This window comes from Xiphophorus hellerii, chromosome 22, assembly GCF_003331165.1.
Source record: "Xiphophorus hellerii strain 12219 chromosome 22, Xiphophorus_hellerii-4.1, whole genome shotgun sequence".
Taxonomy (NCBI): Eukaryota; Metazoa; Chordata; class Actinopteri; order Cyprinodontiformes; family Poeciliidae; genus Xiphophorus; species Xiphophorus hellerii.
The window spans coordinates 20,116,249-20,141,584 of record NC_045693.1 but is presented as its reverse complement, the minus strand read 5'-3'; the positions used below and the strand labels follow the sequence as shown (position 1 = coordinate 20,141,584).

Genomic DNA, 25,336 nt, shown 5'->3' with positions numbered 1-25,336 from the left:
TTTTATCTGACTGTATTCAGAATAGCTTGGAGTTTTCTGGAGGACACTGTTTGAAACGATGTGTTCTGTTTCTACAGTTTTGACAAAAGTGATCTGACATTATGCAATACGTCTTAAAGTGTATGGCAACTCTGAATCCTGTTGTATTTAATAAATGCAACCCTATGGTGGCTTTTTCTTTAAGCCCTTGCGTGTCAAAATGACACCAGTATCCTCATCTCCCTTCTGTGTCCCAGCTTTGATTTCTCACATTGAGTCTGATTTCTCCAGTTGAGTCTCAACTGGGCGAACCAGCAAACAGAAGGAGGAGTTGTGAACAGCAATGTTTTCTGTGCTGTTTTAGGATTGTACTCTGCTGATTTAGTGAATGGGTAAAATTTAAAACTTTAACAGAGTCCCCATCAAACAATCACCTCCCAATAGCCAAGAGAACAAACCCTCTACACGAAGCAAAGCGTAGAACACGGGACAAACCTCTTATCAGGTTAGACTGGCTCAAACACGTTGAAAAATAATATCCAGCGCTTTGAAAATCTCATGGACCACTCTTTAATTCTACATACGAGATTGGAAAGAGTACAGTTCAACTGTGAACTTAACAGGACATGTCCATCTAAATCAACAAGCCAAGCTTACTTACACTGTGAAATCACATCTATCATTCTGTTGTATTTGAGGCAATCATTTCTAAGCAAAAAAGAAAATCCTTTACGGTAAAAGCAGTGATACGAGAAGTTTTCATGCTGTAGATTTTATTATTCAAAAATAGCAAATAAAATAGTTTTTTTTCTATTTAAACCAGTTCACTGTTTTGTTTCTTTGCCACCAAATACTGATTCTCAGTTCAGTCAACCAATGTATAAACTCAGTAAGATTAATTACATCAAACATTTAAATAAAATCAGAGACCCCATGTTAACTCTAGAGACGTTGCACAGATTCACAGCTCAGGTGGGAGAATAGATTGACAGGATAGCTATTTTTTTTTTTTTATGGAAAACTGGTGATATTGGTTTATATGCAAAATGGCAGGTATAGAGGAAAGCCAACACCCTAAACACAACATTTCCAACATTAAAATTTTCATTGGCAGCATCATAGTGTGTATACTTATCCTCAGCAGTGATGATAAAGCAGAGTTGATGGGGAGACAGAGATAAACAGTATGATGGAAAACATGTTAACAACATGTTAATACATGTTAACAAGTATACTGAAAAGAATTGACAGTTTCACTTTTGAGCAACACAATGACACTAAACATAAATCCAGAGTTATAAGTTTGAATCAAAGTATATTTATGTGTTAGCAAGGCTTAGACCTAAATCTAAAGGGAAATATTGGCAAGACTTAAAAATCTATTGTTCAGACATTCTCATTCCAATCTGCGATATTTACAGAGAGGATAACATTTTAATTTCTACATGTGCAAAGCTTGTATAAATATGCATCGAAAGACAGCAGATGTTATTGCAATGAAAGGATATTATGTAAAGCTTTAAGAGGAGAGCTGAATACAAATGAGCATAACATTCCTTTGATTTTTATTTGTCAAATGTTGAAAAAGAACATTGTTTGTCTATCACATGAACATTTTAATGAAATACATTCATCTTAGTTGTAAAACCTTTCATTACTCATCATTGATTTCAAACATATATTCACCAAACAGCCACTCCTTAAACCAATAAACTGTCAGTGAATGCTCTAATTTGCTTTAGGACAAATATATTGCTCCAAATCAACAAGGCTCCTCCACTTCTTAAGATATACTGTGTGGCATTAGGCGTAAGGATATTGGCAGCAGTTGGATGTATTGTTGTAACTGCTATTTGATTGCGTTGTGCACCATTGCCTTTATGCGTTCGACATGTACATCTTTATGCATAAATGACAACTGAGTCTTGTCACTTCTATCCATCTTTGCCGCACAGGCAATGATGAAGACAAACTTTGTCTCTCGCTCTGCTTTTCCGCTTGAAACAAACGCAACACTGAATGGAAGCCGAGCTGAAAGCTTATTGAATTCAAACATTACGCTGCATCTCTCGAGACGACAAAGCTCTTTCTCTGCGTTTAGCTCCGTTTGATTGTGATTAATCGTTGTCACGATGAAGCGCAACGTCTGAAAGCAGGCTGTTGACCTCTCAGGTGTTACAGGCTGTTTGTCCTCCTCATGGTTTTCTTGTAAATGAGTTGCTGTGACTCAAGCAAGCAGCAACATTCGGATACAGTGCAATCCTTTGGTTTGGCTTAGCCAAGATTTCCACATTGTGTGAGCAATTCTCTGTCATACATTGTACATTTCTGAGAAAAATGTTGCCAAATATTTCATGCAACAAGGTTCACTTTGAAGAGCTTTGATGGTGATAAGCCCAGAGTCTGACTGACGGACTGTGTGGCAAATAAGCTCTACAAGGCGATCGAGGGAGACTGGGCTTACTTGTATATTCTTCTAACAACTTCGAAAAGGAATGGGATGACAGTGGCAAAGATAAGTCAGGCTATGATCAAGGTCAATGAAAAAATGTCAAAAAAAAAAAAAGTGAAGCTCTTTGGGAATAGACACAGGATTAACTTTTTATTTATAGTATGAGGAAGCTGAAAGGTTGCTTGTAAAAAAAAAACAAACAAAAGAAATTGGACATGATATAAGCAACGCAGGTCTAAAAACCAAACAAAATTAGAGAATAATAGAGGAGCAGCAAAACAGAGTGGGGATTGCCTCACAATTTTCCCCATTATTGGTATTCATATGCAAATATTGCTTTTGTCAAAAAGTGTCGCATACAGACAAAAACAACACACAGACGCGGTGAAATTGCTCCTGGGATGATGAATTCAAATTTTCTCAGCACAAACATTCACAAATACGGTTCTATAAAAGCGTGCATTTAATACTTATTTGTCTTCCGCTAGACATTCAAAGAGAGATTGTTTTTATTGTATCGTCACTGCTGGAGGTCAAAACCAAAACATGTATGGCAGCGTTTACTTTTCATTTTGTAAATGCTGCTTCTGTTAATATTAAAGGTCTTGTAAAAATGTGATTCTTTATTTTTTGTGGTTTCAATTTGCCACTCAGTGCAAAGGTTTGAGCAGAATGATTGGATATTACTCGCACTGTGAAATCGCATCTACCATTCTGTTGGATTCGAGGCAATAATTTCTTAGCAAAAAGAAAATCCTTTAAGGTTAAAGTAGTGACGCGAGAAGTTTTCATGTTGTATTTTATTATTCGAAAATAGCAAATATACTAATCCTTTTTTCCCCCTCTGTTTAAACTAGTTCACTGTTTTGTTTCATTGTCATCAAATGTTGATTCTCAGTTCAGTCAATCAATGTATAAACTCTGCATTAATGCAGCACAGTAGATGCTGTCTTACCACTACACTTGTGGCTCACAAAATGAGACAAATAGAACAGGGAAAATAAGATAACAACAAATAAGCAAATGAAATATTATGAAAGCCACTACAGGAAAACCCTTCACATTTTAACTTACAGCCACTGCATTACTCTGTTTATTAGTACTTATGGTCTATTGAAAATAAACTGATGCAACACAGTAGTAAATGTGCCATATCCTACATTTTATAAAACTACAATAAAAATTAAATTAATCTTACTTTGTTTCCTAATATTGTCCTCTGAAAGTCCGAAAACATATTTATCCACATATGGCACTGAGGTTATTATAAGTGCAAAACGTTATGAAATAATTATTTATCTTCTTAATAAACTTATCTTAAAAGTAACCATTTCTATACATGGGAGTTCTGATTCAATTATGTATGTTTTTTTTTTAATGTTATTTTCAGTTATTATCATTCATGGTGTGTCCTTAGTTTTGACAAAGGCATTTTCCTCCTTTCCTGTGAAGGAAAATGCTTCTCAGGAGAGTGTGTCTTTTTTTTATAAGAAGGAGAAAAAAAAAATCTCATAAATAAATGTGGATATTTTTATATCACCTGTGCAAAATGTGTGTTTTTGGTTCTAATGCTAGTTGGACTGCCTCTGAAATCGGTGACCTTTTTAGGCATTTCTCATATTCCTTACGGCTTTGTTGTGCAGTTAGTATAACAAACATTTGTGGTGATTTTTATTTATTTTTTTCAGATCATATCTTTATCTTGCAGTCTTGAGCTCCTCTTGCTCTTTACTCTTTTTCACTGAATGTGATTCCCTGTGGGCTATAATAGAATTGGACAAGCATGTATCTGAGAAAGGATTTATCTTTTTAGCTTAACTGTCTGGAGCTCTGACTGCCTGTAGAATCTCAAAAGCTTCAGTCGATTTTTTTCAGAAGCCGAGCAAGTAAACATTTATTCAAATGTTATAAGCCTTGTTTTCCGTTTTTGCTTGCACCTTTCAGAAGGTGAGCTAGATTGTACGGGTCATATTAGAATTAAAGTGATATCTCAGTGCAGTGGTTGACAGTTACTCTGTTATCAGACTGTTCATGCAGTTCTTCAGGAGTCAGACAGTGTGAAATTGCAGGAGTCACCTATGGAAAGTATTGTTGCCTTGAGTCGAGTTTTAAAAAAAAAACTTTTTTACTATTTATGACCTAAGGTTTATTTTACCTTGATATGTGTTTGACATGTCATTTCAGATTTTTCAATGTAGTTCTTATAGCAAATTAAAAAACATAATAACTTCATGAACAGCAGTTTTTCATCCATAATTTTAGATGCGTCTTCTTGCAGTGTTTTCTGTCTGGCTGCTGCTACACAACAAGGGGATAAATTGCCTTTCATGTCAATATTGCAACAAAATATATTTTCACACTTGTAGTCACAGATACATTGAAATTGGTTTACATCAAACCCAACTTGAACTCTATAAAATTAACTCCTTAAATCAGCAACTTTCTATCATCCCCATGTATTTGCAGCAGACACAGTTTTATGCGCAGACTATCCAGATGGAAAGAAGTGGCTCTCTTCTTACAGGATGCAAAACAACTGCCGATGGGGAAAATGCGCTTGTAGAGTGTCAACCAGTCTACGCGGCATTAGGATGACGGGAGTATTGCATATTTTAGTGGAAGTTGGCTCAGTACCCCTCACCATTCTGCATTTTCATGCAGTGGGACAGGAAATGTAGTCCAGTGGGCTGCTGTGACGACGCTGAGCAGGAAGCTTTGTTTGAAGGGTTCATTTCCCACATCCCTGCTGCCACCAGATGTACAGAAAAATGGTGGAAAAAAATATTCATGCATTTAGAACTTTTGCCAACTTGAAAATGTTTTCACGGGATTTTTTTTTTGGTAACACTTCATTTGACGGGTTGTGAATAAGACTGTCATGACGCCGTCATCAACATGACATAACATCTGTCATGAACATGAGTAAGTCTTCATGAATATTTGACTGTTGTCATAAAGTGTCATTTGGTAAATCGTGACACTTCAGCTTTAATAACATAAAGTTAGATATTTTTTAAAGTTTAATCAGTAATACTTTTATAACAAATTTATGTCAGATCAAGATTTCTTGGTTAATGTCAAGTTGTCATAACGAAGACATTTTGAATAATGTCAACTTTGTATTAAAAGTGTCATAATTTACCGAATTACACTTTATGACAACAGTCATAAATATTCATGAAGACTTATTCATGTTCATGACAGTTGTTGTGTCATGTTTATGACGGTGTCATGACAGTCTTATTCACAACCCGTGAAGTGTTACCATTTTGTTTCTGATAGGCAAATTGTAAAGCGGTGCTTAATTGGCAAGGGGGTAGAAAGTAATATATAGTTTTAGAAAACATAGCTGGGACAGCTATTAGTTATGTATTCCAGAAATCTGACCATTTGGATAGGAGGGGCAAAAAGAAGATGCTCTGTTTTGACCAATGCAAAGTTAACATTGCACTTTGTCCATTCCCAAAATGAAACTTGCCTGTAGCAGCACTATACTAGCACTTTCCTTTAGCAGGCACAGGGAAGCTACTCACAGTTTATGGAAAATGATGGATGGATGGATGGATGGAGTAAAATACACAACATTCTTTGAAGAAAACTTGCTAGAGGATGAGAAAGGACTTGACAGAAGGCTAGAGGTTCACCTTCCAGCAAGAAAATTACCCTAAATATTATGGCATCTAGAATATAAATCATTTGCAATAATGCTAGACATGGGATGGTGTTCTTATGCAACAATGTCATGGGTAACATGCAATGATGTAATGTAATGTGTAAATGGAAAACGGCCTGCTTATATCAAGTCCAATAACTAAAAAAAAAACACTTTACATTGCAATATTTCATCCACCAAGTTATTCACATAGACGAGCCACTTCTGCCGACAACCCTTGAATTTTTCTTTAAGGAAGAGAGTACTCCTGAAACAGTGCTTCCATGTTGCTTGAGTGTCTGTTCTGTCTTTCTGAAACCCGTTGGAGCAGGTGGCTGCTCACGCTGAGCCAAGTTATGCTGGAGGTTCTTTGCGTGAAAAGGGAATTCTCTTTTCCGACGTTCCCACAAAAATGCTCAGTAAGAAGGATTGCTGAAAATTTAAAGACTTTATGTAAAAACCTGTCCACTGTCCTGAGAGGAAGAACTGCTGTAAAATCTCGATTCCATGCATCTGGTTGGGCTTCTTTGCACAAATAAGTTGTTGGTGTAATAAACTGAGTTTGACTGCTTTGTATCATTAAATCTAATATGTATTAATTTCTATTGATCTATATGACTGGATTGAACTGACTAAATCAGACCCGTTTCTTTTAGCTGCCTTAAAATGAGGCCTATTATGAACAGCCATTATATAGATAAATTGAAAATTAGCTCAGTTTTAGCTCAGTTCAGCTCAGAATTGGAACAATTTGAGTACAACAATTATATAAAAAAAATAGCTTGTTAAACTAATTTGGTGAATGAATGCGTTGAACAAAATGACTAATTTGAACAAATAAAATTTTTAACTGTTCAACATACTTTATTTTTAGAAATATTTACTAAAATCTAAAGTGGAATGTACTGTACACCATTTTAATAGCTAAATATATTTTATTTTTGCTTTGTTTTATTATTACGTACTCTTCGTGTTGACTTGTGCATATTGTTTGAAATGTCGCCATTTGTTTTATTTTCTCAAAACCGCAGTAAATGCTAAGATATATGGCCTCAATTAAAAACTATCTTCATTGTAGTTTTCGTTTCCTTTTTTTAAGCGCTAAAACAACAAGCTTGTCTGGCTGAATGTGTTTTTCGGTTAAATCTGCTGCTGCGGTCGCCTCCCCAGAGCCATTGCCCATGAATGAATCCGAACTGCTTTTATCCGACTGGTGTGCCACCTGTCGGTGCGTCACAGCTCCCCCTGGCCAATCCTGACGCAGTGACTCTCCCGTGCGCTCTTGGAGATCGCACTGTGCTCCTCTCCTCTCATCCCCAGCCTAAGCCACGGGCTCGGCAAGCGTGGAAGGTGGAGAACCTGGCCAGCGAGATGCCGTTAGCGCTTCGTGTGTGACCGGACGGTACTGGAATTCCGGCGAAGCCACGGAGCCAAAAACACGGACTGAGGAGTTTGAATGGATTGTCCTTTTATCTTCTGCTTCTGCTGAATGTGGCCGCTGACTTTAATGACTGTTGTGAGGTAAGTAATGAAAGTTTATAATTACTGAGTGAGAGTGATTCGTTTTGACGTGTGGTACAGAACCGATTCTAGAAGCTGCGTAAATGTGCCAAATTTTCCTCGACGCACTTAAAACTTGCTGACATGTGTCACCTTCTCAGAATTTTTTTTGTATGACTCCAGAGTGAAAGAGCTTCGCGCAGTTTATTTAAACCAAACTCGATGTAATCCGCTTTTATTCGACTGCAAGTTTGGCAAACAAGTGCTGCTGCTGCCGATTCCCCCCGGTGCATCCATCCCTGCCCATCCCTCAGCGCTCTGTTGCTTCTCCCAAAATACGACGGAGAGAGAAGGATTTTGCGAAGATAATTGAAAACTCTCAAAAAAAGAAGATAAATGCTTTACTCTTCTGAATAAATGAAAGTGAAAGTTATTATTATTAGGGGGGGAGTATTAAAAGTTGCGTATTCTTATTTCTCTCTCTCTCTTTTTTTAGCTTCGGACTGTGCAGAAAATTAATGGTCTCCTTACATGGCAAGTGGAAGGCTTTCATGTATTAGTCTTATTGCTTATTTATGAAGGCCGTAGATGGCAATGTGAAGGAATGTGACCGGGGGGTACTTTGACATTGTGCTGCATAACGAGCGAGAGCAGAGCGAATGGCATCTGTGCCATGGTACAAATATTTTCCTTGCAGCAGTTATTCATCACAACAAAAGCCAGAGTGCGAGTTTGACATTTCCAGTAGTTGTGCATAAATCACAAAGCATTACACCGTGACTTTGAACCTCTATGGCTCTGAGTTGAATTCTGTTGCATACGTATAAACACACACAATTAAGGTGTATTCCTTTCCTGAAGTCAACAAATCCTTGCTTACAGAGCTGTGAAATGAAGTTTGTGCCATGGTGAAGGTAAAGTAAGGCCTGTTAAGGTGCAAACTGGGGGGGGGGGGGGGGGAATTAAGGGATATTACGACTTTGTTTGCATTTTCTGGTGAGAAACATAGCAGAGGAGTCCTCCACCTCAAAAAAGACATGTGAAGGAGAAAACACAATAGAGCTTTCAAGGAGTGATGTATTGTTTGAGCTGCGGTCAATAATATATATTTTTTAGGCTTTCTTCTTTTGATAGATAGTTTTGTTGTGCTTGAAAGGGAGCCGAAGCCATTGTATTGATCACAGTGATGACTTTCGCAAATGGGTTGTGGGTGGAGGGCAGGACACTGAGAGCACCGACCCTTGTGACAGAGGTCTGGATGGCTCAGTGCAGGATGAGAATGTTGTTTGCTTTCAGTCTCTGCTGTACTAGGGTGCTGCCTTACCAGACTGCGCTGATGCGTTGGTTTTCACAGACTGTAGATGTGAAAACAACATATTTTTGGATGCGGTCTATTTTATGGGATAAACAAATGGAATTCAAATGGATTTGTAGAATTTTAGGCTGGCTACAGTTCTGTTTTTTTAACTTGTGCATGTTGATTGCAGCCGTGGCTCTTCGGTAGACAAAATGTGTTAACGTATCTCACTGTTCCAGCAAGATCGTCATCTTTTTGATATTTGAAAAGCAAAACCAAAAGTCTGAGGCAATTATTTACTTCACATAGTAAGTTTATTTAAAAAATATGTAAAGAAGATAGTATTCATTCCTTTTAGACTTCATCAGCTTTTGTCATGTTACAACCATAAAATCCAACATCCCACAAATTAAGCACAACACATTTAAAAGCTTCCTTCACTGATAGTCCCAAAGTGCTTTACTGAAAAGTTAAGCAACAAACAGTATACCAACCTGAAATCAGAATGGATTTCAACTGGTTTATTAATATATCTGCAGAATCAAAGCAGTGTGTTAGAGGCAAACTTTCCCCCAGCCTTGGAGCCAAAAGCTGAAATATTCTGCCCACCTTAGATTTTAGTCAGGAATCAAAGGCTGCCTTAGATAACCAGATGCTGGCTACGTAATGTTCTGTAGCAGTGTGTAGCGTGAATACTGATGTATTCAGTATTACGCAGTAGTAGTTTGAATACTTCAAAATGTGTTCTAACAACTACCAAGAGCCAGTGTCAAGAGTATCTGTGTATGTCTGCTGGTATTTAAGGAATGCTAAACATGTTTTCCAAATCTGTACAAAAATAAACATCTGATATGAATCGTATTCATTTGTTCAGTTCCCTTTACTTTGATACCTCTTAATAAAATCCAGGATATCCTGGATACCCACAATCAGAAGGTGCCTAATTAGAAATAGAGTCCAACCATGGGTGATTTAATCTCAGTATAAATACAGCTCTCCTGTTAGACTCTCAGATGTAGGTTAGAGAAAGTAAGTGAACAAGTCTGTGGAGAAGTTTAAACCACTGTAGTAAGGCCAATACATATTAAGAAAGAAATGTGATCTTTTATTTAAGGTGGCAAGAACAAAGTTCAAACAGGCCATGCTTCACAAGAACTCAACTGAGGTACTCTTGAGTAGTCCTCACAGGTCACTCCTACAGCAAATTGTGTATAAAATATTTGTTCTGTTTGATGGAGCATCCAGTAGAAGCCGTGAGAATTTCAAAAGCAATGCTGCAAGAACAGAGTGATATTATTTTGGCAGAGAAGAGCACTTTCTCTGTTCTTGCAGAGTTTGTCTAGGTATAAAGGTTGTAAAATAATATTCAAAGCTTTGAACATCTCACAAAACACTGTCCAATCAGTCATGAGGGAAAGATAGTATTGTACTACAATCCATGGTCGTCCACCTGCACTCACAGGCATAGATTATTATTAAGAGAACCAGCCAACAGGCTCTATATAACTTTAGAAATGCTGCAGATAGTTACATCTCAGACCGTAGAATCTCTTAATAGAACAACTGTGAGTCTAAAAGTCTGGCCTTTATTGAAGAATGGCAAGAAAAAACAGTTGAAAGAAAACAAACAGTCTCAAAGTTTGCCATAAGCAAATTAGAGGCCATGGCAAACATGGCTATGTGGTAGAAAACTACGACAACAGTTTGAATGTACCATCTCCACGGACTGAGCCAAGACTTGGAAATTAATGCAATCTGACTTAGCTTTAGCTGTTTTGAAAAGAAGAAAGGGCAAAAAATAAAAAAATAAAATCAGTCTATATGTTCAAATGTTTTCAATATGTTAATTTGCAAAGTACTTCCAGTTGGCATGCTACACTTTTACCTAGAATCCCACTAAAACCAATGGAAACATTAGAAATCAAGAGGTTTGATTACTTTTACAAAGCTATATAGTAACACGGTCATTAGCCTGCATGCGCTCTGGCACCAGCAGCCTGCTTCAAGAGCATGAAGTAGGAGACAGTGATGGGTATTTTACAGGAGTCAGCTGGCCAAACAGAAAGGCTAACTCCCCCATTGGGTTTCATTAGAGCTCGTCTTGATGTTAAAGCCCGTTTAATCCACTTTCACAGCCATGCAGAACGCAACAAAGCAAAGCGCAGTGTCTATCTTTAGACGGCACATGGGCTCAAACTTTTCCATCTTCAGCTCAATTATTAAAACAACTGCATAAATAATATTCCAGCAGCTGGCCTTTAAATGTCTCAGCTGGGAAGGCTTTTGTTTTTTTTAGTTTTTATGTTTAAAAAAAAAATGTTTTGTTGGTTATCTCCACCAGAGCTGACAGAATTAGGTGTGTTTGTTTTTTTTTTTGTTTTTTTTTTAAGCTTTGGATAGAAGGCTGTCAATCACCCTCTGCTCAATTAAGTTTCCCATAAACAGCTGTGTTTATGCAGCCTCCCTCTCCCATCTCCTGTTGTTCCTCTGCTGAGCAGACGTTCTGCCGTAGGGTGTGATTACAGTAAAGCCTTATGAGGTGAGTGCTTTGCCTCCATGTCTTTGCCTCCACTTTCTGGGCAGCTACTGTTGTCCCACATTCATGGCGCCTGCTTTGCCTCAGAGACGCAGTGCTGGGAAGACAGAAGCAGACTTGAGCTTGACATTTTAGATGTCTTAGACAGAAAGGCTGCATATTTAATGTGGCTGTTGATGAAGAGGTTTGGGCACGGTTTTACAGGCTCCCACTGCAAATAATATCTTGACAGAAGATGATGTTTTTATTTTGTTTCTCATGCTTTTATTGTTTTACTACTGGCAAATATTGTGCCTTGAGGATGCAATTCAGTCTTCCCTTGCTAATATGAGATGACATTTATCACTCCCTGACGTTTGCAGATTGTCTTAACTTCAGCCAATTATTGGGAGCAATAAGGTAGAAACTTTGCAACTGTTAATAGCGCAGGTGGTTTGTGTTTACCTCAGGAAATTGTGCATGTCGAGCAAGCAACAATTTACACACAGATTAAGATGATGCGATTCGGTTACAGTTCAAGTGTCGTGTACTGAGCAGGAAATGAAGAAATGAAGAAGCAGGCAACGAAGCTTTGTGTTTAGTACATCTCATAGCATGCATGTTTGAATTTGTCCACTGTGGCCATACATGTCGCCCTAACAAACAGACCACATTTAACTATTAGGTACAACTATTTGCATTTAGTTTGATTATGTATACAAAGTCTTTGTGCACTCCACTGCAATCCTTGCTTGGACTCATGTGTTTTACCCCATTTTTGGGCTCCTCCAGGGTTGTCAGTCTTGGCCCGTGTTTATTCCCTTTCTTCCCTCTGAGTCTGTAGTTAGTCTTTTTTGCTTTTACTAACCCCCCTCTGTTATGTGCCACTGGTTTTCTCACACTGCCTCACTCTCTGCTGCTCCCTCGATGAAAGCAAACTCGTTTATGCCCCATGAATGACTGCTAACGGTGTGTTGCTCTCTGTTTGTTCTCAGAAAGTAAATTGATAAGCTGCCTGTCATTATTTGCAGTGGAGGTCCATTGGGACAAAGAGAGATCGATTAAAAAAAAGTTAGCAGGTGTGAACTATACTGAACTTGGCATACAAAAGTTCAAATTGTGCATCCTGAAGTTGGGGCCAACCCATCACGGCTATTTCATGAGAAATGTTTTGTTATCAAATGTAAATTCTGGTATGCTTGTCTCACCATAGCTCTGAAGCGTATTAAGGTTCTGTGCAAATAGACTTTTTTTTTGTCTGATGTGAGAAATATTTAGTAAAGTCTGTGATGGAACCATCACTTCTGTCTTTATAAAAGAGAAGGCGGATGTAGTTTTAGGTATTCTGATTGAATGTGTTATTGGTTTGACTTTCAAATTTCTCTGCAAACCTTGAAAACTTGCAAATGACACAATTAAAGAGCAGGGATTGAGAGTGTGGGTGAGGTGATGCTGGGGATGAAGGTAAACTCTAGAGAACAGAAAATAGAATAATAAATTCATAATATTTTGATAATAAAGTTGTAAAAAACAAAATCGAAGAAGTTCTCATCACAATGTGAAGGAAATCTTAACTGAATATTATGCATTTGGTATCTACTCTGCCATCATATATTTCCCTGATCATGAGCCCTAAATAACCTCTATGACATGGATGAGCGGATTACAGAGACTTTAGAGGCAGCAGGTCGAGGCGTGGGTTGTGAACGGGCTGAAAAGGTGTAGACATTACTAGGAGCAGTAGTAGCCTGTGCAAAGGACCAAGATGTTTGTATCTTAAATAGACCTCCTGTCCATATTGAAAGAAGATATTTATATTGTGTGGAATGTGAGGCAGACCATGTATGAAGGAGCAGCAGTACATTTTCAGCTGAGTGTCTGACCAAGGAAGCCGCCGCTTCTAAATGGATGATTGCATGATTTTATTCACCTAAATTTTTAAAACTCCTTTCTCTCATTCTGTTCTATTAAAAGGTATTGCTCAGTGAGCACCATGGTACATTTTCGACACGTACTTGACATCTAAAGTAAGAAAAAGAATAACACATTAACCATCCATGACTGCTCTGTGTGGCTTGTATTAAACTTTTGGATGGCTTGGTTGATTGTGTTTTTGTCAGTTTGGAAAATGGAAGACATGTGGGACTTAAATGATCGGTTCAGGAAAACAATGCAAAAATAATAAGTCAAAAAGACTTGATTTTTGTCAGTTAACGTGGGAAGACAAGGTTTGGTCGATGAGAGAAGTTAATCCATCGACAGTATAAAATAAATGATGATTAGCAAAAACGCTATTACTACATCTTAGTGACATGAATATGCATTGATTTTGAGGAAAAAAAGAGAAGTATTCACATAAGTCATTGTTCCAGAGGGTATAATTGAAAAATAATAAAGGGACTTGAGGAATCTGTGACTCTATGGGGTGTCTCTTGGCTATTTGGACTTTATTGTGTTTACAGTAGGAAAGGTCAGTGCAAATCAATGGGGTGGTACTGAGTGATCACTGTTATCCAAATTGATCTGCCTCAACACCTTTACCCGTATGCTGTGAATCCCAAAATGTCATCAAGAAATTCATTAGATTACTCAAACACAGACACTAAATAAATTTTAATCCTTCTGCAATATTTTGAATTCGGTTTCAAAAAAATCCTCAATCACTATGATCAAAAAATTTTGATTTCGACATTCATTGGAACCGCAAGGCTTTCTTTCCGTTGTCAGTGTAACCCCCATAAACTATGCTGATCTGTCTGTATGTTTAATGTGTTTGTTTGTTAGTTCTTAGAATGTCCTGTAGAGGGCACTAGACCCACATTTCTCCTGTGTCGGTACGAGAAGAAGAGTAAAGAAGAGGGAAGTAGAAAAAAGAAATGGCAGACTATGCAGACTAAGCACATTTTAGCAGAAGTAGAGAAGTTACTACGCATAAGTGCTGCTGTGATATGAAAGAAATCTGTTTATTCTGAACTGGATAATGTACATTCTGTTCTGAGAGTTCTCCGGTGAGTCTGTTGTTTTATTTTCAGCTGCTTACTTACGCATAGTGATGGTGAGATGAAGCCTCATGAGGCATTGAACCACTTGAGCCAACTGGTTCGAGAAAGGGTTCATTTCTTGAAGCTTCATGTGCACACGAAACCACCTACTGGCCAGGTGTATAATCACAGCCAGCTGTATCTTAACACGTGTGATGCATTGAATTTTTGTCTATTATGGCTCTTGGGAATGACTTCACAAAAGGTGTAGGACAAAATCATTTGTCTACATAAATTATGTATACACATATGTGTATAATAAAATATTGTTTGAATGTATTCTCTGTGTGTAATTATTCCCAAAATAGTAGTGTCATGTGATATGGCATGTTGTGTAATAATGTTTTTCTGTGACTCTAGAAAAATGGCATGGGCTTAATCAGGCGGAGGACAGTGAAAGTGCTTGTGGAACTAGGGAGGGGTAGTGAATAGGCTAATGCTTGTGTAGCTTGGATGATTTCATGCATTTTTATTAAGAAACACCAATTTCTCCACAGTTTTTGGTTTCAAACGATTTCTCTTTTTTGACACTACATGGATGAGGTGTTATTATTGTACCCCAACTCCTTGGAGCACAATAAACACCTTACCTTTACAGAAAATAAGAAACAGTGAAAAATACAGTTCCTCATAAGCAAACCTAATGCATCTGCAAATGTTCAGTTCACCTTACCTTGTTAGGGCTTATCAAATCGAAATGTTCCCACATAGGGGAAATCCTCCTCTTTCTCGCCGGCTCCATCCTACTCCTATCCGGTCCTCGCGCTCCTAAATCTCCTATCTATCTATCTCTCTCCTAAACTCTCCAAACACCAAAATAACTGTCTCAAACTAAATAACCACTATCCAAACTCTGCTATCCAAACTATCAAAACTCTATCCACTCTCTCAACTGACCGCAACTCGCCTACAACAACCCACATTTTGAATGGAGCCTGTGGGGTTTCTAAAGCTGTCAAACCCCGCGCCAAACTCTGAGCCACTTCCCGAAGCAGTCACATGGTACAGCCAGGCAGCAAGGCTTCGGACGTCATCGTTTTCGGCTCCTCCCCTAAATGAAGCAAGCTTCGATACGCGCTTTACGGAAACGCCCCCTCCATTACTCGACACACGCCTCGAAGCCTCGGCACATCACGTAACATCACTACTTACGCAGAATGGCTACCTAGCTGGAGCTAAAGTTGCTCAGTTTTTTTCGAACTGGAGAAAAAACTAACCGGAGTATAAAGTGTCGCTCTGTAAGCAGCATAGCTCTGTGAAATGAGACTGTTTATGATGAAGTGATGTTTATTAAGTAATTTCTTTATTACTGAGCGTTTTTGGTTTATTTTAAACGCTAATTTGATTTTCACTGAGAAGTAATTGAAAGATTTCTATGATTTCCGTATACCTGCATGATCGGTTAACGCTCTGCATGCAGGTTGGGTTTTTTTTTTTGGACTACCGATACCTGAACGAGCCAGTGGTTCCAGAACCAGGAGGGTTCCGCCGCCATCTTTGTGACTCGGACTGAAGCCTGGAAAGACGGAGGGCCTGGTGCTGCTGGAGCTGGATGTTTTGCGTGGACAACAGATAAGCTTATTGAACAAAAAGGGGGCCCCCAAATCTTTTTTTTTTATTCCACAAACTATTTGTTCATGAACATTTTCATAACGGACAACTTATGTGCACATTGACTGAACTGACTGACTGAACTGTTATATTGAAGGACTAACTGGAATATGTAATTTCTTTTGTTGAAATAAGCTTTAAAGCTACTGTTTAAAAAAAACTACCTTCAATTTTCTATATATTAATTTGATATTTTTATATAAGGGTGGACAATTTAAGTTTTATACCTTAATTTTATTAAGGTAATTAGTGTTACCTGGATTATTATTTTGTTTGTGGGGAAAGAAAAATAAACTTGAGTTGTTAAAACTTGTATGCTTATCATCCTCCTGTGTGACCCTAGAACAAAAGTAACTTTCCTACTGAATTTATTGCTAATTAAATTAAGTAGTGGTTACATCAGCATGAGATGATTGCAGATGAACCCAACTAATGTCAAAACAAGAGTCTTATCTAAGACAAAATTGAAAGTGTTTGAAGTCAAATTTCTCCAGCATAAAACAAGATTGCATCCTGCTATATCATTAGGTTCCTGTCAAAACAAATTTTTCTGAAGTTATCATTGCGTAAGGGTTTTTAGGGTTCTGTCATGAAGTGTTTTCCACGTTAGATGGGAAAAATATCTGCTGCACCCTTTTTACCTCCATTTGTTTGTTTCTGTCAAATTCCCACTCGCTTTTGTGATACAGTTCATCAAGCATGTCTCAACCAAGGCAAATTGCATGGCGGGCCCTGGGCATGAAAGCATATCCTTACGAAATCACATTTTAAGTTGTTGCAGAGACAGGTGTGTGGTGGAAATCTACCAAATGATTTTATCATTTCAACTTTCTTCTGTCTTTGTTTCATACACCTTTTATGCTCGTAGTGCAGTGAAGAAAAGAAAGACGATGGTGTGGGTAATAATCGAAGCACATCGGCACGTCAGAAAATGTTACATTTCATTAGGCAATAGCATAAAAAAAAATCATTTTCAGAAGCAAAAGTATATTTATGGTAAGCCAACACTGATTCATGAAATTAAAAGTAAACCTGTTTCCACAGGTAAATGGATTGAAACTAGCAATCTCCACATTGAAAGCAATATCCTGAGGTGTTTTGTAAATGGTCATAATCAGACCAAACATATCTTTAGAAAGCTTTTTGTTAGTGGAGCTGCACCCCAGCAAGAGATGTTTAAAAGTATTTTTATTTCCAAGTCCATGTCAGGTCTAAAGTCTTTGAGGGGCAAAACCAAGTCAAACCTCAGGTTTATAATGACTCTAATCACCTGTAACCCTGTATTTGCTTTGGGTCAGTTATTAAAACCTACTGTTTGTCTTTAGATCTAAATTATTACCTGGCGATTGTATAACTGTCTCTCAAGATAGCCATATTTGTCAAGTTATTTTTAATATTTAATTAACCACCATACAAAGCTGCTAAAAGGCTGCTTTATTCTATTTTGAAAATGTTTCACCGCAAAGCATTTGTGTTTAGGTCTCCCAAATGACTAGCAAAGTCACAGGGACTTTGTTGGTTCATCATGAACAAATAACCAAAACAAATACAGTGTTTCTTTAAATATGAACACATGCAGGCTGTTTATGTTCAGAACTAAGTGCATAATGGACATCCGTCGCACATCTTTAAATAGTGACACCAAACCAGAGAGAGAGACGATTCCCAGCTATCGCTAAACTTTTGTGGAGATACAGGGGAGAAAGAAAGGTGGACTGAACCACAACATTATGTCGGCAGAGACATCTTTTGACAGCAATAAGGTACGTTGCTCGCACTGCACTTAACCGGCGTACTCACCTGAAACAAGGTCAAGCTGAATTGTCACTGGCACAAGGGAAAACTCAGCAAAATGTCCAAATCCAGCTGCCTGCAACATTCAACCACTTCAAAACTGTGCACATCATTTGAGATGTGACAATACACTCATATTGTTTTGACGGGTCTCTCTGACCAGAGCAAATAGATGTGTTTTCATGGTGTATTCAAGTACATCTCATACACTGGATTGTCTAAATATCAAAGCAACTCAAAACTGATATGAACCTTTTTTATCCATTAGTATCTGCACAGTCCTATTTAAATTTTGGGTAATAAAACTGCTGAGGAAGAACATCAGAGCTCCTAAAACTAACAAGGCTCTAAAAATTAAACTCACTCATCAATGCATAATCTCCTCTGTAAACTAATTAGTTCAGTAGAAGATTTATGCTTCTAATCAGGATGCAATGTCGTCATTTAATGGTGCTTAAATGTTTTTTGTATATATTTGTGCTCTCTTTGTCAGTCAGTGAGAGCTTAACAGCAAAAGTAACCGTCCAGTCTTGCTCTCAGTTTTTTTATAGTTTACAGAAGTGGTCAATCTGAGTTTATCATGATAAGTCACAGATGTAATAATCTTAATCTTTTTTCCCTCTTAAAGATGATGGGTATGCAAATGCAAATTCCTATCTTGACATCTTGTTTTTTTTTTCTTTGTGTATGTCTAACATAAGTACTGACCCAGACATCCCCAATAGAAAGAACCTCTAACTTGTCAAAAAAACTAAAACGTAGCCAATAGTACGGAAGAACAAATCAGTGACAGGAAACAACATCTCAAAATAGTGGGATGTGTCTGTTCTGCATTCTTGTGTATCATTAATGTTTCATTTTCTCCAAATATAACTTTGTTTCTAACTGATTGTATCTTTTCCGAAGTCACATTTTTGTTATTGTGTCTCACAGTTTCTCACATTTGTGAGACAAATGTTACATGATCCAATATTTCCTAATGTTGCCTGTACAAAGGCCAACTTGTTGACAAGTTGAATATATTCGTTTAATCTCGTGGTCACACTTGCTTTACACAGTGAAAGACAATTTGTTTTTATCCAACACCTGTTACGCCATTAAACAAAGTGAGTGATCCGATTCTGAAGAACTAATTAAAAACTCCTTGAGGAGCAGTATGTAGCACAACAGAGACTGAATGCTCTAATGACGTGATCGTAATTGTGGATCGAGAACAAGGACACTCGTAAAGCTCCCTCCCAATGCCATGCAGTTTTCGAAGGATGAGCATGAACATTTTTAGAGGGATTTGAACTTGCTGATAGGAGCCTCTGCCAACTTGTTTCAGCTATGTGGAACAGTGGCCAGCTGCACTTAATAAGGTCTTAGAAGATTTGGCAGTGATTCTTTTTGCAGAAATTCAGCATAGTACATGAACAAAACTGTGTTCTGTGGTTAAAAGTCCTACTCTGTAGCATCTCATTTAAGGTTGGTTTATGTTTTTCTTTTTATGACTATATTCTTGTTAATATGTGTCTCTAACATGAATGTAGGGTATTGACCTTTAAACTGTCATGATGACACTGCCCCATTGTCTTGCGTGTAAGCTTTTTGAGGATGGCAGGTAAGGGGTTAATAGCAACTTTTACTGCCTTGTGACGTAAATATTTAGCTGAAATCGCACACACTAGTGCTTGTGTGCCTTTTAGGAAAAGCATCTGTTCTTCTTTGTCCCTGAACGGCAAAATTAACTACTACACCAGATGTTTCACTCATGTTTTGGGGATCAATTATTGGTCTTTAATGTTACAGTTAACACGTAAACTTCATATAAACTACTTACACTGTTGTTTTATTGTAGCCATTCGCCTGATTAATTCATCTCAGGTTGGGTTGTTCTGCTCCTGTACTTGATGAGGCTTGAAGGTTGCCTTTTGTGTAGCTTAATGCAATATCAGCTTCCCACCAGGCAACAAAGTTGGAGCGTTGGTTTCAAAGGAAACTGAAATAAGCCACTTTGCTGTTTAATGTTTCTCAATGAAGCAGGTGGGAGCAAGGGAATTTGTGGAGTTCTTAAAGAGCGACTGGTTCAGCATCTGCCTTTAAGTATTCGTCTTTCCTTTGTTTGACTGACATTTAAGAAAGGAACAATGAGTTTTGGAACTTCTGCCAGACTTGGGCAAGATGAAGAGCAAACCCCTTTGGCTAAACTATGGGGAGTAAAAATTAATCTATGCCAGCTAGAGCCTCATCCTTCAGGCACATGACATTTACATGAGTCTGAAGCAACCCAAGGGAGTGGAAATAATTTTGTTCCACTTTTTTGTTTTGTCAGGCTGTGCCTAAAGAGGTGTTTGGGTCAATATTTTGTTATCTTGAGCGGCACGGTTGGTTACTCGTATTGGATGAGTTGAAAACTGAGAACAAAATGAGACAAAAGGGACACAGATGTGGACAATGCTTCTTTGGGGCTTTTAAAGTGTCTTTTTTTCAGAATTGCAACAAGAAAACATCTGATTGCAATCTAGAGGAGTAAGAGATGCTGTCTTGGTTTGTTAAAAAAGTATTGCTTGTTGCCTTAATCATTTGAAAGTCATCTTGATGTTTCTTCTGTACATTCTATATGTTTATCTATTCCTTCTGGCAGCAAACTAAGGACTGGATCAGATATTGATAAAAATCGGCGTATCCTCAGTATATTCTAACAGGTATGCATTTGAACTTAGACTTTAATGTGTTTTATTGGATTTTTAAGTAAAAGACCAAAACAAAGTGAAGTGAAATGAAAATAATGCATGTTTTTCAAAAATGTACTCGAAAAGAAATTGTATGTAGCAACAGTACTTCCCTTGACTTTCTATCAAGCTCTCACATAAAACCCATCTTTATATGGTACCGTTAATATTTGCTATGTCAACTGGCTTTGGCACCTCAGCTGTGAATCGCTGCAGCTCCTTCAGAGTTAGCATGATCCACCTGGCTTCTTCTCTGATTAATGTCATCCTTGTCAGATCTATCAATGTATTTGTCCAGGTTGGTTTGCAGTTGTGCCATAAATTTTTTTTATTTGCAGATTCTGGATTGAATGGTGTCCTATCAGTTGTCAAAAGCTATTGCTTTAGATTGAACTTCTTCACAAAATTACCTCTGGTCTTGCTGGTGCTTTTAGTTTGTCTTTTTTTATTGCTCTATCACATAAAATCTGAGTGGAAAAACGTGAAAGTTTGTGGTTGTAATTTGAGAAAATTTGAAAAAGCTTAGAAGACTTGAATGCTTTCACAAGGCCCTATAGCTTTCCAAAATATTCTTTCTTATTTTTAGATTATTTAAATAGACCGATGACAGGATACTGGCAGAAATGTTAATAAAGAAAATTAACACCATGTTCAATGGTGTCAGAAGAAGTGACACCCCAAATTAAAGTTTATTTACTTTCACTTCAGGCTCTTATGACTTGTAAATAAAAAGTTTTGAAGCTTTCTTATGTTTTTTTTCTCTAGCATAACATGAATAAATTTGTTAAGGTTGGTCTCAGAGTTAAGAAGCTGTTACTGACTGAACCTGAAGATGTTTTTCAGGAGGAGTAATGGAGAATACTCTTGGGGAGAGATGGGCTAGCCAACAACACAACTACATTGTGGCTAATTTGCCTTGCACTCTACATGCCAGCTTGAGAACAAGCTGCCACGGAGAAAACGAGTCTTCTTAACCACAGCGACAAAAAGGCCGTCACAGTGCAGCGTAATTAGCGACTCTTAAACCTTTAATTAGGAAAAGTGAAATTAAATAATTGCATTCAGACCCACTGTTTTGATTCAGTCTCTGGAGTTACATTCCCTTCACTTAAGTGACTGCCAGTTTGATGCACCTGCTATTTCCGAACCTCTCAAGTTTTTTGTGGATTGAGTTGTGCAAACCTTTAATACATCTCTGAGGATTACCTCCTCTTAACTGAGAGATAAGACTGAAGATCATTGCAGGAATTTGAGTAACTTGGCACAATATGAAAGCTTTGTTGGAGAATTACAATGACATGAGTCGGTGAGCTACCTTTTAGAACCAGTTCTCATTTGTCTGTTTGTCCAAACTAAATTAAAAACTATCCCCAAGAATGTTACTGAAAGGTCTTCCATAAATACATAAGCTACAGTGGTGTCTTTGGGATAAGCTGCAGTCCAGAAGCCGGAGAGAGAGAGAGAAGGTAGAAAGAATGGAAATGCCTGGCATTTCTCCACACACAGGTTTTTGGCATGGCTAATGTTAGAAAGACTGTTTATTGGCTTGATACCCTCTGTGTTTCAGTGAAATGTAATCATAACCTGATATAGGCTTATTAATTGCATATACAGGCACCACAAAGAGGTTACTGGGTTTTATTATTTTTATTATTTAATCAACTAAAACAGTGATGTAAACATAAACATACAAATAAAAATACATAAAAGTAAAATCTGCTTGATGTATTTGTTTAGATTCCTGGCATGAGCTTAGTGTAGATCTGTCCAAATGAAAACGGCAAAAATGAACGATGTAGGACTTGATGGACTTTTGCTGTTCTGTAGTGGCAGAACTGGCAGGAGACTAAAGCCAGAGATAAAGCAAGGTGCCATGTTAGTTGGTAGTTTGGGGAGTCTGCTGCTTCAAATAAACATGCTCACTGTGAAGGTTCAAGTATGTATTTGGATCTGCGTTTATGTCGATGGGGAGGCACAAAGCAGATTTGTTAACATTTCTTGCCATTAATTTGTGTCAGCACTACTGCTCTATTGAACTTTCAGACCTTTTTATGATCTTTGAATTACTTTATCATTATTCCGGTGATTGATTTTATATATTTCTGGAGTGGGCACAAATTTTTATATGGAATTTGTTTTGCATTTTATTTCAAAGCTGTGTTAAAGAAGATGTCTTCAATGGGGAAAACAATGTCAAACAAAATTGAGGCAGCTACAAACAGACATGTTCTCTGGGTAGCTGTGGTTAAATCTTTCTGTACTTGCTTTGACTTGCTTTTTGAGGATTTTATGTCTGTTTGCATTTATATTTCTCCTTGTTATTGCTGTTTATCTCTCTGTAGTTGCCGTGATGCTCTTTCTCAGTGTCTATGAGGCATTTAAAATCAATTTTAAAGCTAATCTATTGTGTAATATTCTCCTTTTGCAAGTTTTTGTACTTCCATTTGGGTCTCTACTACCTCTAGGAACAGTCCAAGCACTTTTTGGCAACAACTAAATGTTTTGTTGATGTATGGAAAACTAACAGTTTCAAAAATCTCCTGATTATTAATTCAATGTACCAAACCTCACCAACCCGTGCCGTACTGCTCAGTGGAAACAAGGCGCATGTCTACGGTAGTAAGTTTGAGCCTTGGGTTTGGGTCTTCCTGATGGGGTTTGCATTTTCTTAATGTGTATATTTGAGTTCTTTCAAGGTGTCTGGCTATGTCCTTGAGTTTGAAAACAAGTATTGTTGTCTAAATTGTCCTTAGGCTTTAGGGCAACCTTGCAAGGAAAAGCGAGTACAGTCAGTGGATGGTGCAATGTCCAAACTTGTTTTAAACACTTTTGTTTAATCATTTTGTAGACAAACAAATGGCATCGCAACATTTTATCACAACACACAACAGTGTCCGTTTCTTGTCTAGGCCTTCATATTCAGAGATTTTTTTTTATTGTAAACGACACACTAAAACCGTATATTTATTGACATGTATCTTGGTTGGATAAAAGTACTTACAGTTCACAATAAAACTGCTCAGTTTTTTTGGTAAACCCTTTTTAATCCTCTGAAATTTCTCCTTGCCACCTTTTTGTTTTCTGTCCTTGTTGTCCAGGCCTTTCTCACTGCTCTGTTTCAGCCAGATTAGCCCAGTAAAGCTCTTTAATGTAATCTTGTTACATTTCATTTTTACCAGAGTTTATAATTGACCGCCTAATATTTCTGATGCCTCTTTTATTACAGGAGTCAGATCCCATTTAATCCTCAGCTGGGTGAGAACCACCAGGGGTGAGGAGTGACCTTGTGACCTACCTCTGCTTATTATTTGAACACTGAGAATCGGGATTCAATGTGATATAATAAGTTGACAACAATCAACTACTCTTTTGAGAACAACAGTGTGTGAGTCACTTCCCTGGTTCAGTAATTACCTCTTTTATTGTAACTTGGGTTTGGCAGCAGGTTTAAGCAAAACACTTTACTCTCCATATATCATAATCAGGATGTGGCAGAGGTTATTTATACTGTTCTCAATCCACTGTTTGGACTTCTTAATTCGGTGGTTAGTTCCCAAAGACTATCTTACGCTAATGTCGAGAAACGTAATCACATTAGTGCCAGGTCCATGTGTTTTATTTGCCAGTGGCTCGGTGGAGTTAGGGTTCAGACCATTTGGCTGTTGCTATGAAATACTTCAGCAGTGACCAGAAACATTAACAAGGCAAGCAGATGAAGGAGAGGAGGAGACTGCAGACAGTTTAAATTCTTCAACTTGTAATCGTCTGAATCAGTCTTTGGTGTTTAGGCCAGTGTTTAATTTTCCTTCTGCTGAATGTGTCTGAAAGCAGTTGAGGAGGGAAATGACACATCTGTCAGAAGGCTTAAGGGTATTTAATTCAAAATACAGGTACAGCTCCTTAAATTAGAAGTATTAAACAATAACTTTATTTAGGAAATTTCATTCTGAAAGTAAAACTCATTTATCATGATATTTATTGGACACTGACTGAAGTGGTGTTTCCATTTGTCAGCTGTTTTCTTCTTGACTGAGTGGGCTTTGAAATTAAATTTAAGTTTTATTTTTACTGGTCTTATTTAATAACCCCCCCCCCCCCCCCCGCCCCACCCCCCGCCCCGCCCCCCGCCCATCACTTCAGGTTTTCATTAGATATAAGCCAAAATATCCAGAAAATATATAAAATATGCCACATCACCTTGTGGGTCATAACAGTGAGAGTGTGGCATTTTAAACTGGATTAGTGAAATAAATTAACTTTTCACCTATTTTAATTTACCTTCTTTGCGGAGTGTCAAAAATGTGTGGGCCATAAAGTCTAATTCCTACTGGTCTTATTTTGACAATATTCTATGTTAATGAGAATGTTTTATATCAAGAAAGATGATCCTTACCGATGTTTCAAATGAATTAGGTTTCAATTTGTTACAACTTGTTGCACATAATTACAGCTTTATGTGCTTCAATGTTTTGAGAACATCATGCAAACTCATTACCATCATGCATTTTAACTTCCCTGTAAAACAGGACCAGCCTGTGGGAGTGGTGGCGCAACACAGAGTCATCCTAATTTTTTTAACTGCATGTTTGCTGACGGTAATAAAACTGCAATAGCTTTATAAAAGAACCTAAATAAACACAGCAGTTGACTGTGTTTTGCAGACTGGGATCTTTCCAGAATCACTTTGTTTCTTTGTGAAATGCTTTGAACAGCCAAGGACAAAGTAAAATGAAACAATGTTGTTCAGTTTTCATCCAGGGGAGGCATTATTTCTCTGGAGC

At 37.7% G+C, this 25,336-nt stretch overlaps 1 protein-coding gene across 1 annotated transcript in view; it reads left to right on the top strand.

Moving 5' to 3' along the window:
• The first annotated feature begins 7,356 nt into the window (after positions 1-7,356).
• chrm3a (cholinergic receptor, muscarinic 3a) overlaps positions 7,357-25,336 on the top strand; it is an 86,537-nt gene continuing 68,557 nt past the window's right edge. The window contains exon 1 of the mRNA XM_032554111.1: positions 7,357-7,604. The gene's annotated coding sequence lies outside the window, so the exon portion shown is untranslated. The remainder of the gene's footprint in view (positions 7,605-25,336) is intronic.